The sequence below is a fragment of the Pleurodeles waltl genome, chromosome 8 (assembly GCF_031143425.1).
Source record: "Pleurodeles waltl isolate 20211129_DDA chromosome 8, aPleWal1.hap1.20221129, whole genome shotgun sequence".
Classification (NCBI taxonomy): domain Eukaryota; kingdom Metazoa; phylum Chordata; class Amphibia; order Caudata; family Salamandridae; genus Pleurodeles; species Pleurodeles waltl.
The window spans coordinates 1,527,149,328-1,527,166,290 of record NC_090447.1 but is presented as its reverse complement, the minus strand read 5'-3'; the positions used below and the strand labels follow the sequence as shown (position 1 = coordinate 1,527,166,290).

The following is a 16,963-nucleotide window of genomic DNA, read 5'->3' as shown; positions in this document are numbered from 1 at the left end:
ATCTTTGCAACAAAGAAGCAACTTTTAAAGAACACACGTTTCCCGCCGGAAGCGTGAGACTTTGCACTCTGCACCCGACGCCCCCGGCTCGACTTGTGAAGAAACAACGCTACAGGGAGGACTCCCCGGCGACTACGAACCTGTGAGTAGCCAGAGTTGACCCCCCTGAACCCCCCCAGCGACGCCTGCAGAGGGAATCCAGAGGCTCCCCCTGACCGCGAGTGCATGCTTCAAAGAACCTGACGCCTGGTAAAGACACTGCACCCGCAGCCCCCAGGACCTGAAGGATCCGACCTCCAATGCAGAAGTGACCCCCAGGTGGCCCTCTCCCTTGCCCAGGTGGTGGCTTCCCCGAGGAACCCCCCCCCCCTTGTCTGCCTGCTTCGCTGAAGAGACCCCTGGGTCTCCCATTGAACTACAGTGCAAACCTGATGCCTGTTTGCACACTGCACCCGGCCGCCCCCGTGCCGCTGAGGGTGTACTTTTTGTGCTGACTTGTGTCCCCCCCCCCCCAGTGCCCTACAAAACCCCCCTGGTCTGCCCTCCGAAGACGCGGGTACTTACCTGCTGGCAGACTGGAACCGGGGCACCCCCTTCTCCAATGAAGCCTATGTGTTTTGGGCACCACTTTGACCTCTGCACCTGACCTAACCTGTGAAAAGTCTGTGCACATGTTTTCTCAAACACAACATGGTGTTAAAAAAAAAAACTATCTTTCAAATGTCGTTATCCTTGTTGAAAGCTTATTTATTTTAAAAGCTGAAAGATTTGCTTGTAGTTAAGCAGCCAACACCTGTTTTAATTTGGATGTTAAATCTAGACAAAGTCATACATGCATGCTTCTGCAGTGAGGTCAACCATACGGTTTACTTAATATTAATGGTTCTTGGATTAAGGAAACGTTTCTCTTTAGAGCAGTTGTGTAACAAAACTTGAGGAGGCCCCCTGCACAGTACATCGAGGGCCCCCAAAATCCCTGGGCCCACCTCCTAACACCTTTCAGCCCCAGTCAGTGCGGTTTGCTGAGGCCCCCCTGGAGCTCAGGGGGGAGAGTCTGCACTGCAGGGGTTGGCGGGAGCTATTGTTACACCACTGCTTTGAAAACAAAGGTGAATGTGTTGCGTCAAAAACATCACACCCATCATTTACTATTCACAAATGCCATCTGGAATCCACACAATGCACTCACACTGTGAACCAGCCACTAGCCCCAATCGCTACTGTCAACCACTCTAGGACCGCAAGATTGCCAAGAGTGTCATGTACCAGTCTCCAGAGACGCAGGAAGGTTCATGGTCATACCAGTATCCGTCCTTATTTGTCTCTTTTATAGTTTATAAGGGGACGCGTTAGAGGTTCAACTGACCTTTTGACTACGTGTAGAGTGATTCCACCATAAGTTATAGATTCTCTAAAATTTCAACATCTCTTATCAATAAACATCATCAAATACGTTGCAATCAATAATCGTTACACACCATGACCCATTTGGCCATGAATAACCATACTTTTAGTAAAGTTAAAATGTTTATTTCCCTAGATTAATAATGTTCATATAACATAGATTAGTCTCAAAACCAAATGATAAACATACATGAATAACACCAGCTGACTCAATCTTATAAAGAACCTCAATTTAACTAAAGCATCTGCAACTAAGCAGTCAAGAGTTACAGTACAAACTAATACCAAAAATAACTGCGCAATAGAAATGGCATACATCTAGATTCAACAGATGAACAACATAAACTCCTTGTTAACTGCAACTGGTTAACATTTCCAGGGCTCCCTAACTAACCTTCTGATTAGAATATCATGTTTGGACTTAATGCAAAACATTTTAGTAAAAATTGATTTGGAAAACATCTAACTATTGCTCTATCAAAATAGCGGTTGGTACCTAGCAACAAGGAACAAAACCTACAACAAGAATAAAAGGATTTTGTTATACCTCTCCTCTGATAGATCAGCAAGCTGCAATTTTCTTCGTCAGTTGGACATCCTTCTGGTCAGCTTCAGCAAGGGGCAATGAAAGAGAATGGTTCAGACACGGTGGACTCTAAGCTATCTGAACCATATAAGAAGCATTCTCTAAGGGGTCAGTATCCACCATTAACAATTTAAGCAGTAAAGTCAAAGTTAGAAATAAAGTTATCAGGAACTGTTCAGCTCCTCAAAACAGAACTACTAAGGGAAAAATCAGATAGAAAAGAGCTCTCTCTCCTCTGTGCAGTCAGGCTAGTTTAGAATTGCCTAAAGAAACTTCCCACGTTGTCATTGGTCAGAAAATCGTATGTTTACTGTTAACCCAATAGAAATTAAAACCCAAATCTAAGCTATAACTAAACTGCCTTTCACACATTGATGATTGGCTCCTCTTCTCCTGTTCCCATTGTCAGACTCGTCATGTATCTTTTCTAGTTGCAATCCATACTCCAGTCAGTGCATCCATTGTTGGTTCCTGGGAACATTGCTGTCTCACGCCTCAAACTTTACAAAGTTGCAATTTGTAATACAAGACATTCTAGCAAGCAGTTCTCATGAGAAAGTTAAAGACATCTGCTAAACGTTTGGTCAGCACAGTGTGAACAATAAAAGCATTAATTTCTCTGGACAAACATTTCCACAATTTTTGTTAAACATTGCAGCTTAATACGAGGTTGTGCAGACTAGCCCTAAATCTTGCTAACTTAAGGCCTACTGTTAATAAACAAATACATAGTATAATATCATTAATTTGACATACTACTACAATTTTTCTCGACACATGTACTTCAAATAATGTCCATTCACTAAAAGCATTACGCATTGAGTGACGGCCACTCAAGTAGGCACATTTTCGAAGTTGCACATTATTTTCCCTATTAGCCTAATTCTATGCAAATTCGTAACCCATAGCAAATAAAAATCCTTAGTAATAAATTCAGCTTTCACACCAGCGCTGTTCGCTCACTATTAAACTGCCAGTGAAGGATGAGCTGTAGGTGACTCGCTGGGGAAGGGTGAAACTGATTTTTTTTTTTACTTACTGCCTACTGTGTGCTGCAAAAGGCAGGACAGTATTACTTGCCTAAGGGGACATCTACCTGTCAGTGACTCCCCGTGTTGAGAGCACTCAGTCATGTCACTGACACTGTTGAAGTTTAGCACCGATGCAGGATTCGTGCTACTGGTGGGTGCAGGAACCCTACATTCTTACATCCCAAATGACACCTTACACGCCCTTGCTGGGAATGGATAGGGAACGGTGTTAAACCTCAATTTCATGAGACAGTGGTTCCCAAGAGAACATATTCAAAAATACATTAAAATGAAGTAAAGACAGACTAAGTGAATTCTATGGTGGATCACAGATGTTGGAATGCTTTATTACAAGAATTCAAAGATGCAATATAGACAGTGCAAAGTGCACATGCATAACGACATTGCCATGAAGACTCTCAGTAATAATAAAATTATATCAAAAATATTTAAGCCCCAACCAGCATTCTACAAAGCGGAAGCGCAGGATCAGCTCCTTTGCGCGCGACCGAGATTGTGCTTCACTCCGAGCATGCGCACGGCAAAGGTGAGCCGTTTCTGCGCACGCGCCGTGACTAGCCGCTTCTTCTGAGCATGCGCAACGGGGCGGGTCCTAATGCGAAAGCGCCCGGTGCGGGTCGTTGCGCATGCGCGTGACCTACGGGACCCTCCCCTTCCGGCGCGCAGTGCTCGCTCCGTGTCGGGAGCCGCCGGACTTCCGGGTCTCGTTGACGCTCGTCGGGCCTCTGCGGCGGTGGACTCGCTCTAGAGCGGCCTCGGCCCCCGCACTGCCACCTGTGCTGAAAGACCGCGCCAGGAGACTGCCAAAGGTGAGATATGAGATGCGGTCTCATGCGGAGGGTCTCCGGGATGTCAAAACAAAACAACCTCCCGGTGACCGGCCGGTCCCAGGACCCGCGCAGGAGCCCTGACAGAGTCCGCCCCTGAGGGAGGGAGGGAGGGTGGAGGCCCGCGCAGCTGGTTCATTCCTCGGGGGGGGCCTGAAACCGGCCCCTTCGGAGGGCTTCGTGCTCTGTAAGCATCACCAGGCCCGGAGCTGCGGCTGATCAAGGGGGCAGCCGATGCCTCCGCTGCACCCACCACAGGCCCCTTCAGTGCTCATCTGAAACCGCAGTAAACCCCTCTGCAGGGCTTTAATTACCAGCTCACGCATTAACAAGACCGTTGCAATCCTGCTGCCCACTATATATTTATAAAAACAGCTTTGTTTTATGATTTTGAAAAAATGAATACTCCTGTTACCTTCATTGAGCATAAAGAAACCAGTATTGATTCAGAAAAGTAAAAGATCTCCAAGAAGTATACATCGACTGCCCTTCAAGAAGTTATCAACTTTCTAAGCTCTGTAAGTACTTAACAGCAAATCTTTTTACGCATTTTTGTGGCAACCCATCTATAGTGTGTAGCTTAGAGGTACCAAGGCACACCAAAGGTAGTCCATAGGGTGTTCATCCAAGTGGAAACAGTAAAAACCATGTCCAAAAGCACGATATTGAAATTGATGAAGGTTTATTCTTGTTGAAGAAATAATCAAAGGTACAGCCGACACATGTTTCGTCACCTAGACTTTATCAAGGCCATAGGTTTAACATAAACGCAGGAGTCCAGTATGCATGGACGGAGTAGGTGCTGATCAAGTACCAAAATAGACCAGTGTTGCATCAAATCTCGAAATTTTAGTGTTCCAAAATCGAACCTTTTATCAAGGTGACTTGTCAAGGAATGTCACTAGATGCAAAGACCATTATACACCTGATTACTAGTATCCCTGTGCATTAAAGCGTCGGAAAATCGTGTATAGTGTGTGCAGACCATCTTATCCTGCATATAATAGTAGCATTGTTAAACTAATGATACAATTATTCAGTCATTTCTGTCACAAGTTGAGAACTATCGCTATTCTCCGGTACACCACCCTTGATTCAGTCAGTGATCTATGGGTTATGCCCCCAGACAACTGAAGCGATTAAATTAACCATCTGAGTGTTCATAACCAGGATGCCAGGTAGAGTGCAGAACAATAGTGAGTTAAGAGGTTAAGTGAATCACAGAGGGATTGTGTGAGAATGTGTATTAACAAATGAAATGGATGGCAGTACTCTTTACGTAATAACAGCACAATTATTTTCTGGCCACAGGTATGTCTCAGAAACTAAATCTTATCTTATAACTCAAGTGTAAAGTGTTTATCAGTACCAAGACTGTTATTGCGTGGAAAACGCAACACATAAAAAAAATAAAATTCTAATGTTTAAAAATAGTATACATTGTAATTGTTCCATACACACCAAAATAACAAAACTCTGCTGTAGGGACCCACAATATGATTTTTCAAAGTTTTAGAGAAATCTAGAATCTAAAAGCACAAAGCCCTGCTCAGTAAACCTCGAACATGGTAGTTCAGGTCAAAGTTTAGGGCCTGATGCAATGGATTATTGATCACATACAAAAACCAGGTTGGTCCAGGTGAACATTTTTTTACCTGCTCACTTTTTAGAAATTTTTCTAGGGAAAATTATTGGCGGGGTCTGCTGAAAGCTGGATCCGGAGAATGGCTCATTGTCAGTGGCCGGGCAAGGTTCGATGCTCGTTGGGAGTCTTGGTATTTGCAGGAAGTTAGTCTTTTTTGCCGATGGCTAGACCACTCCAGTGGAAGAATTCAGAAATTGCAGCACAGGAAGGTGTTGCCGATGACTGTGTTCTGCTCAGCTTTGATCCTGGAAGGAGCCTCAAAGTGCTGATTTGAAAACCTTTATGGTAGTCCCAGCTTCCCCAGCCGGGTAAACTGACGATTTGATGTTTATGGCAGCGATTCAGTGGTGGTCCTGTGGTAGACTCTGGTTCTTTTCCAACAAAGTAATAAATTACCTTCTAAGTGTCTAAACCTGTACTTTTCAGGGGAGAAAAGTACACTCTAATACCAGGTAAGAGTCCAAGACCTTTTGGTTACCACTTGGGGGGTTAGGACTCAATCTCCCAGAATCCACCAGCCATGTAATTGCAAATCCAGGTGACACAGGGCTTTTGAAGTTGCAGGATTCTTGTAGCTTTTTGTGTTTTGGGAATTTAATAGGCGATCAACCAGCTAGCCTTTGGAGACCTCTCTTCTGTACTGGGTACAAGTGGGAACAAGTCCAGGCCTTAGGGTTTCTCTCTGTAGCTTACATTAGTTGCAGTCCTTTTTCTGAAGTCCAGCAGAGGTTAAACAGGTGCAGTCCTTTTCTGTCGTCCTCAGGTCCAGTTGTGTTTTGAAGATACAATCCAGAGATGCCATATTTATACTAGGCACTAGCCTGTGGTTGGGGGGGAAACTCCACGACCAATATGGAAAAATATCCCGTGGGCAACTCTACCACGTTTGGCGTCACTTCCCATGGGCTTGATGTTGGAAATGGGCCTTTCTGCAGGGTTATCCCCAAATGTTTTGCATTTCTCCTATTTTTCTAACCTTTTTGTTGGCTTTAGGACTCTGGACACTGCACCACTCCTAATCAGTGAAAAAGTGCATGTGCTCTCACCCCTAACACTTGTTATGATTGGATTACACCTGTTTGGTTTATTTAATTTACAAGCAAGACCCTTGTAAAGTGCTACCCCATACACTTAGGGCCTGTTAAATGCTGCTAGTGGGCCTGCAGTGCAGATTGAGCCACCCAAAGAAATAGCCTTTCAAACTGGTCTCGGGCCACAGAAGGGCCTGCGTGCGCAGTTTACTACCACATTGACTTTGCAAGCCAAACCCCTTGCCGAGGCCTAGGCTTTTTTTTTTTTTTTTTTGACTACATCTATGTCACCCCTCGGGTAGGTCCTAGATAGCCCTATGGCCAGGGTGCTGTTTATGTAAAAGGTTGGACATATGTCATTATATGGTACATGTCCTAGTCGTGACAGACAGCCAATTTAGTTTCTCACTACTGTGAGTGCTGCTAGGATTGCATTGGAAATGCCCTTACATGTGTCTAAGTGGTAACTTCTGAGCCATAAGGAGTGGCGTGGGCATGTTTGGTATGATTGGAATGGTAGTGAAAAATCCTGCTTACTGGTGTAGGTGGATTTTTCATTGCTATTTTAGAAATGCCACTTTTATAAAGTGGGCATTTCACTGTGCTCATAATTCTGGTGCTTTGCAGCATGGGTCCAATCCTAGTCTCTGGAAGAATGACAGCTCCACTTTGTGCATACTCTCTAGACAGCCATCCTTCAGGGAGGGTTAGGTGTGAAAGGGTGACAGCTGCATACTGATGGTGTTCCTCGGCTAGGAGAGAGGGAGGCAGGGCACACTTTACACTTGAATAGGCTGTGTAAAGGCCCCACTTATGCCTGGACCCTGGGTAGAGGAGAAGGGGCATTCTTGGAATTGGTCAGATGTGGCCCATCTTCTAGAATCTAAGCACTTGGTATAAATAGAGGGGCTGTAGCCCCCTGATTTTTGGAGCACTTTTGGAACTTGGACCGAACCGCAGTCAGAAGGACTGCTGGACTTCCCAAAAGTCCCATTTGGACTGCACTTCTTTTGTTGCCCAGGTGTCTTCTGGGTGCCCCAAAGGACTCATCTGGATTGCTTTTCTATATGTTTGCCCTGCTGCCAGCTGCTCCCCGATTCCAAGGACTAACAAGAGGACTTGGAGAGAGGAAGATTGCAAGACCATGACCAGTCCGATGGAACCTAACTGTGGACTCTGGTAGAGAAGGACCTGAAAAAGAAGGGGACAGAGTCTAGTCCACACAGGAGTGTCCACACTGGGCAGGAGCCACTACCCACCCTTCTGTGGATGAAGAACCAAGTTGACAAGGGAAGATGAATATGAGCTGTGGAGCCCAGGAGCTGCACAGAAGTCCTTGAAGCCCTGCAGATGATATCCCACGTCAGTCGCCAGGTCGCAGTTGGTCAGTGGTCTGGAGGACCACCAACAAACCTTGTTAAATGTAAGTTGGAGCAAAAGAAGAGTTGTATAGCTGAAAAGGACCAGCAAGGTCCAGGGTACGCGACTGTTGGAGGGGAGTCCGGGCTGACCCTCAGCTGACGGGAGAGCCAGCAAAAGCAGGCACAGCCAACCCACTGGCAGCACGCACAGTATGTTTCAGTGAGGCCTAGTCAGCACACCTGGAGCAGTCCCACATTGCTGGAGCAGCAGAGGAGATACTGTCCTTGCGGGGATGAAGTGCTGGAGACTGTGGCTATTTGGAGCCTGAAGATCCCTTGGAGCAGGAGCCAACAAGCCTTGGTTGTTGAAAGAGTTGCTGTGCACAGGGGTACTGCATTGCAAAGAGAGGCAAAGGCTCACCATCTCTCACGTTGGACAGCAGGTAGAGAAGACCAAGGGGACCACCCGGACCCACCAACTGTGTTGGAGATTCTTCCTTAAGTCAGATGGGAGAAGATCCCAGCAGCCGCACTAGGTGCCTGCGATGCAGGGGAGTGACTCCTTCACTTCAAGGGAGATTCCTTCTTGCTTCTTTAGTGCAGTTGAAGTCTTGCCGACCCCAGAGGATGCACAACTGTGGAAATGTTGCAGTTGCTGGAAGGTGCCAGAGAAACAATGTAGCAAAGTGAGATCGTCTCAGGAGTTGCAGGCATGTTTGGTTCATAAAGAGTCGAGTTACGATTCTGGTGGCCAAGAGCAGAAGGTCATTGCAGAGGAGTCCTGGTGGAGTCTTGTATGCCGAATCTGGAGACCCACCAGCAAAGGAGTCCATAAATGGTTCTAACAGGGTACCCACCTATCAGTGGTCCATTAACACCCTGGGGTGGTGATGGACAGGGGAGTGGTCACTCCCTTTTTCTTTGTGTGTTTTCGTGCCAGAGCAGGGACCAGGGTCCCTGGACTGGTGCAAACCGGATTATGCAAGGAGGGCACCAAATGTGCCCTTCAAAGCAAGCCGGTGGCGTGGGGAGGCTACTCCTCCACAGCCATGTAACACCTATTTCCAAGGGAGAGGGTTGTTGCTTCCCTCTCTCACAGGAAATCATTTGTTCTGCCTTCACCTGCCTGAACTCGTCAAGCAGCAGGAGGGCAGAAACCTAACTGAGGGGCTGCAGCAGTGCAGGCTGCCTGGGAAACCTCAGAAGACTGGTAGGAGCAATGCTGGCCTGTCCTCAAACAAATAAAGGTGGTGAAGCACCACAACCATTTTCAAAACAACCACCCGGCCACTCACTGATAGAGGTAACGTGATCCAGAAGGCCACTGAACAAGGAAAGACTAAGTGTGCAACAGACATTTTCTTTGTTCAGGAAGTCTGCCGAGCACTAGATTGCGGCCTCCAAATACATAAGTGTTCAATTCCTTTTGCAGCGTCTGGGCAGTTAGGATAGATGTGCACCCCTCATCACCACCCCAGAGGGAATAGACACAAGACTTCTCAGCCATCACATCACCACAATATAGACAGGACAGATCCTCTCCCTCACCAAGGATTCCGCCAAGACCTCCCTCCATGAAGGAATGAAGGCCATCGCCGAATGGATGAAGAGCAGCTGCCTCAAACTCAATTCCAACAGGACTGAAGTCCTCGTTTTCGGCTCCACACTCTCTGCATGGGATGACTCCTGGTGGCATGCCACTCTCGGAACCACTCCGACTCCACCGACCACGTACGCAGCCTAGGATTTGTCTTGGACCCCTCACTATCCATGACCCAGCAAGTCAACGCCACCTCTTCCTTCTGCTTAAAAACCCTCCGCATGCTCCGAAAGATCTACAAATGGATACCCGCAGAAACCAAAGAACAGTCTCCCAAGCCCTCCTAAGCAGCAAGCTGGACTACAGCAATGCCCTCTACGCAGGAACCACGGCCAAACTCCAGAAGAGGCTGCAACGCATCCGGAATGCCTCCGCACACCTCATCCTGGACATCCACTGCCACATCACAGACCACTGGGAAAATCTACACTGGCTCCCAGTCAACAAGAGAATCTCCTTCAAACTCCTCACCCACGTTCACAAAGCACTGCACAACACTGGACCAGAATACCTCAACAGACGACTCTCTTTCTACACTCCGACCCAGCATCTCTGCTCTGCCGACCTCGCCCTCGCAACCGTCCCGCAGAACTACAACCAGCGGTAGATTATTCTCGCACCTCGCTGCCAAAACGTGGATACTCTTCCCACCCATTTGCGCCAGACCAAAGACCTCATTACCTTCAGGAAACTTGTCAAGACCTGGCTGTTCAAGCAGTAGCAGCCTCCCCACCCCCTCCACAGCGCCTTGAGACTTTAACGGGTGAATACTGCGCTTTACGAATTCCGGATTGATTGATTCACTAAAGTAATATTAATCGCTACCCAGGCAGGCATCAGACAAGTTTGTTAGTCATTTCTGAGTAACCACTGGAAGTGTGTGTTTTCCAGCCCCGGTACAACGGAGTCCTATGAGTTGGAAGCAGAACTGTGATGATCCAGGGGCGTCCATTGTGTAGAGCCCTCACTTGCTCCAAGAGAGGCAGCAGTCTCCGCCGCACTTGTCTGTTCCAGTGTCACCTGTGACCTAGCTGGCCGAAATGCCCCCCTACACTGAAATCTTTGCCACCGTGGGCTCGGTGGCCATTGGAGCTCTGGCCGTACATTGTCAGTCTGGTTTAGAATAGTAATGAGCAAAGCAGCTCCAGATTGTGCAGCAAGGAACAATGCCCTCTATCTGAACCTGGAGGGGTGAGGTCAGGATATGAAGACACCTTGGAACTGCCCACCAGAAAGGGGCCATGCACACTGGCCCGCTGCATCAAATAAATAACCCCAATAAACTTCCAAATAAAGTGTAGGAGGCGAGGCCTCGAGGCAAGACAGCTGTGCCAGCATCCAATGCACCAGTTCTAAAGCATAGAACCTGGAGAGGCCCTCCAGGGCTATTACCCCTTATAGCCAGGCTTCCAGAAAAAGCCATCATGAAGTCCCCTTCAACTCGCTTCAGAAGTCCCACGATGTGAACATTGTTCTGGTGGGCCTTCCCCCTCTGATATAGGACGTCACCATTGCTAGCGCCCTGCTTGATTCCCTCTTGGGGGGTGCTTGTGGACTCATCTTTCTTGGTCTGCTGTGTGTGTCCAATGGCAACCCCAGTGGTGAAGGAGGGAGCGCAGGAGATGAGACCAGTAGAGCACCACCAACCAGCTGCAGCCTCAGTGCATTGTGATCCACCTGTGGCGTCCAACCATCGGTCAGGGATGTTCCCGGGTAATCGTAGCACAGTCCACCAGTCAGGTTCGCAAGGTTTTATGCAACAATAGCAGTCATAGCACCACTACCCCCAGCCTTGCACCATGGAAAACAGGGGGGGAAGAGGCCACTGACCTTAGTGATTAGTTCCAGTAGGCTGCCCACCAAATTTCACAGGCACTAGGAGGGCGCAGAAGAACAGTCAATCAATCAATCAATCATTCGCATTTATGAAGCGCGCTACTCACCCATAAAGGGTCTCAAGGCGCTGGAGGGGGGGGGGGGTCAGTGCTCGAAGAGCCAGGTCTTGAGCTGCCTTCTGAAGGAGAGGTGATCAGGTATGGTGCGAAGGTGGCTGGGCAGAGAGTTCCAGGTCTTCGCTGCCAGGAAAGAGAAGGATCTTCCTCCGGCGGTGGCTTTGCGGATGCGGGGTATGGCTGCCAGGGCCTGTCCGGTAGAGCGTAGGGTGCGCGGAGGAGTGTAGAAGGAGACGCGGTTGTTGATGAGTTTGGGTCCGAGGTTGTGAAGGGCTTTGTGTGCGTGGGTGAGGAGTCTGAAGGTGATTCTTTTGTTGACAGGGAGCCAATGGAGTCTCTTCAGGTGTCCGGAGATGTAGTGGTGGCGGGGTATGTCCAGGATGAGTCGTGCTGCAGCGTTCTGGATCCGTTGAAGTTTCCTCTGCAGCTTGGAGGTGATGCCGGCGTACAGAGTGTTCCCGTAGTCCAAGCGGCTGGTGACGAGGGCGTGGGTGACGGTCTTCCTGGTGTCGGTGGGGATCCAGCGGAAGATTTTGCGGAGCATGCGGAGGGTGTTGAAGCATGCCGAGGTCACAGAGTTGACCTGTCTGGTCATGGAGAGGGATGAGTCCAGGATGAAGCCGAGGTTGCGTACGTGGTCGGTGGGTTGGGGAGTGCTGCCAAGAGCGGGGGGCCACCAGGAGTTGTCCCATGCGGTGGGAGTGGGGCCGAGGATGAGGACCTCCGTCTTATCTGTGTTCAGTTTCAGCCGGCTGTCTGTCATCCAGTTCGCTACTTCCTTCATGCCGTCATGTAGTCTGGTCCTTGCTGAGGTGGGGTCGTTGGTGAGGGATAAGATGAGCTGGGTGTCGTCGGCGTAGGATATGAGGTCGAGTCCATGTTTGCGTGCGATGTTCGCCAGGGGGGTCATGTAGACGTTGAAGAGAGTGGGGCTGAGGGAGGATCCTTGGGGTACGCCGCAGATGATCTCCGTGGCTGTGGATCTGAAGGGGGGCAGGCGGACTCTGTGTCCTTCTGGAGAGGAAGGAGACGATCCATTCCAGGGCCTTGTCTCTGATGCCGGCGTTGCTGAGACGGCATATCAGGGTGCGGTGGCAGACCGTGTCGAAGGCTGCAGAGAGGTCCAGGAGTATGAGGGCCACGGTTTCTCCCTTGTCGGTCAGGGCTCGGATGTCGTCCGTGGCTGCGATGAGGGCGGTTTCGGTGCTGTGGTTGGCCCTGAAACCGAACTGTGTGGGGTCGAGGGAGTCGTTGGTTTCCAGGGCGGTGGTGAGTGGAGCGTTGACGATTTTCTCAATCACTTTGGCGGGGAACGGTAGGAGAGAGATGGGCCGGAAGTTTTTGAGTTCGGTGGGGTCGGCTGTGGGTTTCTTTAAGAGGGCGTTGAGCTCTGCGTGTTTCCAGCTTTCCGGGAAGGTGGCGGTGGTGAGGGAGGCGTTGATGACGTCTCGGAGGTGTGGTGCAATGATGTTGTCGGCCTTGTTGAAGATGTGGTGCGGGCAGGGGTCCGAAGGGGATCCGGAGTGGATCGAGTTCATGACGCGGGTGGTCTCCTCGGTGGTGGTAGGGTTCCAGGTGAGGATGGTGGTGGTGTCGGTGGCGGGTTCCGGGTGGGGGTTCGCGTTGGTGGTCGGGAAGCTGTTGTATATGTCGATGATCTTGTGGTGGAAAAAGGTTGCGAGGGAGTCGCAGAGGTCCTGTGATGGAGGGATGGAGTTGTTTTCTGCGTCCGGGTTGGAGAGCTCTTTGACGATGTCAAATAGTTCCTTGCTGTTGTGGGCGTTGTTGTTAAGTCTGTTCCGGAAGGCTGTTTTTCGGGCAGCGCGGAGGTGTTGGTGGTGTTGGCGGGTGGCGTCCTTGAGAGCTGACATGTTCTCTTCGGTCTGGTTGAGGCGCCACGTCTTTTCGCTGGTGCGGCATTCTTTCTTGGAGTCCTTGAGGTCGGGGGTGAACCAGGAGTTTTTCTTGTGGTTGTTGGTGATAGCTTGAGTCTTCAGGGGGGCCAGGAGGTTGGTGCAGTTGGAGATCCAGTTTGTCAGGGCCAGCGATCCCTCGGACCTCGTATGACAGGCCAGTCACCGGGCTGTGCAGAGGTGGTATAGATCTGTGAAGAACAGTGCTAGTGTTCACTCAGTCTGAAAGTGACTCAGCTTGCTGGAAGGGCTGCGGCAAACTCCATTCCCCAGGGTCCCTCTGGGTGACTTCTACCAGCCAGAAGCCGAAAATCAACCCTGGTCCCCCACACTACCCCCGTCATTCGGGAAGAGCACCGGGGCACGACACAAGCCCTGCTCGCCATAATAAAGAAATAGCTATGTAGTCCCCACTGGCCTCCACAGTAAATCCAGATATGTGAAGGCATTCTCTTAGATGTTCTCACACCCTCTTACTTGTAGAGACTGTCCTTCAAAAAACTGCTCTGCTTGGGGGCCTGTTCTGCTGAAATTCTGTCTGCTGCATGCTGGCAGGGCCTCCATCTTGTTTGGTGCGGGCCAATCACCCGTTCAGAGGTTACCGGTGCCCAAGGCAGTGGGTCGGCCCCCAAGGATGTCAACGTTCCCACCTGGGCTCAAAGAAACCCATGCAACTCTCTTCTGGGCCCAGTGGATGGGGGGGGGGTCATGTGGTCACGTTTAGGCCATGCTTGGGCGGCAGTGCAGCCTCCGCTAGATGAACGGTGCCACCGTGTTGACCTGCACAGGGAGCCGGTTGCCATCTTCCACCCTGCTCCCCATCTCCACCAAGTTGCCCAGAGGGCACCCGTAGGCTCCACTGGGATCCCGACTGCATGAAGGCTTTGTTTCGGGATAAGTAGGATGCGTGCAGTGGCTGCAAGTGGCCCGGGAGTTTGCAGGCGGTGGTAATCGAAGTATGTCATGTGCATGTTCATCAACATGAGCCGGGCATTTGTTTCCTTTCAGTTTGACAAAGTTTTAAAGGACAGGTCTGCTGCCAGCTTGATTTTGGGTCTGTCTGGTTGCAGGAATAAGTGTAATTACAGGAATCTGTCCAGAAATATGGCATTATCGGGCTTCAAAAAAATATACTCGCCTGAGCCATGTTTTATCAGGTCGTGCTATTTTTAGGACTTTGTTCTGTTCAGCCAGAAAGTGGATGAGCAATAAAGATACCTTTAAATCTTGGTCTGTTCAGAGACAGAGGTCAAAAGTCAGTTTTGTCCTAGTTAATTTTCCTTCTCATTGCAGAGTTTCAGGATTTTGTCAGGTTTTCCTAATACACAACAATGAAATAGCTAAGTCAAATGTTCAAGCATTTCCAAAATATATTTTCGTAGTTGTGAAAGCCCATTGTTTGTACTTCTGTGTAAGGAAAAAATATATATTTTAATAGGGTGAAAACAAATCAGAACACTTTGCACATAACTAAGTAAAGAATAAATGTTTTCTGAAACCTGATTTTCACAGATTGTTAATACATTATATAGTGTTATCAGTAAAGCTGCAAGTTAATGGGAAGGTGTTTAGACTTTTCTATGAAATGTTCTTACTGTAAATGACAGTGCGCTACCACATCAGGCTTTAGTTTATCAAGAGTGAGTGTTTAAACATAAACTGAGAAACACTCCTGCTCGGGTGACAATGGATCATGTGTTCCCTATATGTGGGCTAAATTCTTTTTATACATCGAGAAAACTAGTCTATTTACTGAAACAAAGAAATGTTTTGTGCAGCAGAAATGCTGAGCTCACCCATTTGAAGGTACACTTGTATGTGACAATGATGAAAAAGGCAACCCTGTAAACTAAAATATTTGACTAGGATCACACAATTTGAGACCAGTTTACAGGTTGAGTAGATTATTCAAGTTACTCGACATGCCAGTCTAGTAACATTTTTGATTTTTCGAAGCCTCGTTATTTTACAGCAAGTGTATCACTGCAATGGCGATGGACCTACTTGTATTAAAGGTGCCACCAAACATTATAGAACAGAATAGTGAGAGCTGGGTAGTTTTGTAAAGTTAATATCTACTGGCTATTCAACGCCTTCTCTTGGATATTATATATTTTAAATCATTTCCAGATGTTCTTGTAACAGTTCTTCACTTCCTGAACAAATAATGAAAAGGTCAGCAGTGATTTACTACTAGACAATATTCCTCTCATTTCTTTTTTTTTTTTTTTTTTTTTGTACACCACTAAGGGATGTGGAATTCTTATAGCCCAACACCCAGGACATATTGTTCTAGGTCAGGGACAATAGGTTTTCTAGTTTATTTTGTTCTTGGGACAAATAGGCCCAACTCCCTGCAGCACAAACCCTGTGGCTGCCAGTTTATAGCACCACATTATGGAGCAAGGAAGGGAATTTTCTGCAGATGAGTTAATGTTTGCATTCATACGTAATGCTGTTCGAACTTGTATTTATGGTTCATTAATGCAAGATCTTTTTTATTATGGTGAGTGTCCTCAATGTTGTAAGCTCGGACTGTACTACTGACAGTGGTTCCAGTAAACAAAATGTGTACACATGTTTGAAAAGTGTTAAAAAAAAAAAAAAAAAAAAAGAGACTATGTATCATGCTCCTAGAATGCTTTGATTAAATGCAAATAATTGCAGAAGCTTGAAAGCAAGATAGATTTTTTTTTTTTTTGCTTTCAAAAAAAAATATTCACAAAAAATGCAACTAGGAAAAGTTCTGCTAAACTACTAAGAAATTTTACGTACTTTTTTTGTCTCCAAATAATATTCATAATTGGAAGTCAGTGTTACCAGTTTCAGCAAGGTTTTGTGAAACATGAATCTAAACAAGCATTGGCAAAGCCAAAAGGTCCTACATTGGTGGTAAGTCTTTTTTTTGGTTTTGTCAATGTATGTCTTGTTTTGACATGGCTTTTGTAAACCTTTTATTATTGTGGGACCTGCTGGGCCCTCACCATTGTAACAATTTTTAGTAAAAATATTTTTTGTTTGTAAAAAGCACACATTGCCACAGTAGTCCCTGGCACTTAACAAAAGTACTTTGTATGCTGATATGCTCCTTATGAAAGAACATATTGCAATCATTGTGCTGTAACATGGATTTGTAGGGTGTGGGACTTGTCACCCGTGACGGTATCCAGGCACTGAGTAGGAGCGGGTTCTGCAAGTAGGATCAGTCACAGTGAAGCCAGCCAATATATGGACATAGAGAGAAATAGAATTTTAATAAAACAAAAGGTCTTGGTTAACGCTGCTAGAGCGCCTGGTCCTTTGTAAGTAAACTTACAAGGGGACGCGTATAGGTCGATGAACCTTTTAGATCGCATGGAATATCCTAATCATGTAGTGACCACTGTCATCAATAATCAACATTTTAATGAAAACAACTAAACCCATCTATTCCTGAATAACCACAACTCACTAAGGCGTTTAACAATTTTTATTTTCCCTTTTGGTTACACTACTAAATCATAGAGTTAGACCAAACTTTATTCGATCAGCTCAGAATTCATTCATTATTGAACATCAATAATGTGATTTAATCAAATCTTGAGAAATCATA

At 47.4% G+C, this 16,963-nt stretch overlaps 1 protein-coding gene across 10 annotated transcripts in view; it reads left to right on the top strand.

The window, feature by feature from the left end:
- Positions 1 to 3,633: 3,633 nt before the first annotated feature.
- LOC138248916 (uncharacterized) overlaps positions 3,634 to 16,963 on the top strand; it is a 240,763-nt gene continuing 227,433 nt past the window's right edge. For 4 of the 10 annotated variants that reach the window (XM_069202900.1, XM_069202899.1, XM_069202898.1 and 1 more), the window contains exon 1: positions 3,634 to 3,851. The gene's annotated coding sequence lies outside the window, so the exon portion shown is untranslated. Of the gene's footprint in view, positions 3,852 to 16,181; positions 16,264 to 16,963 lie in introns of all 10 variants that reach the window. The other 6 variants (XM_069202904.1, XM_069202902.1, XM_069202903.1 and 3 more) reach the window with 5 other exon arrangements.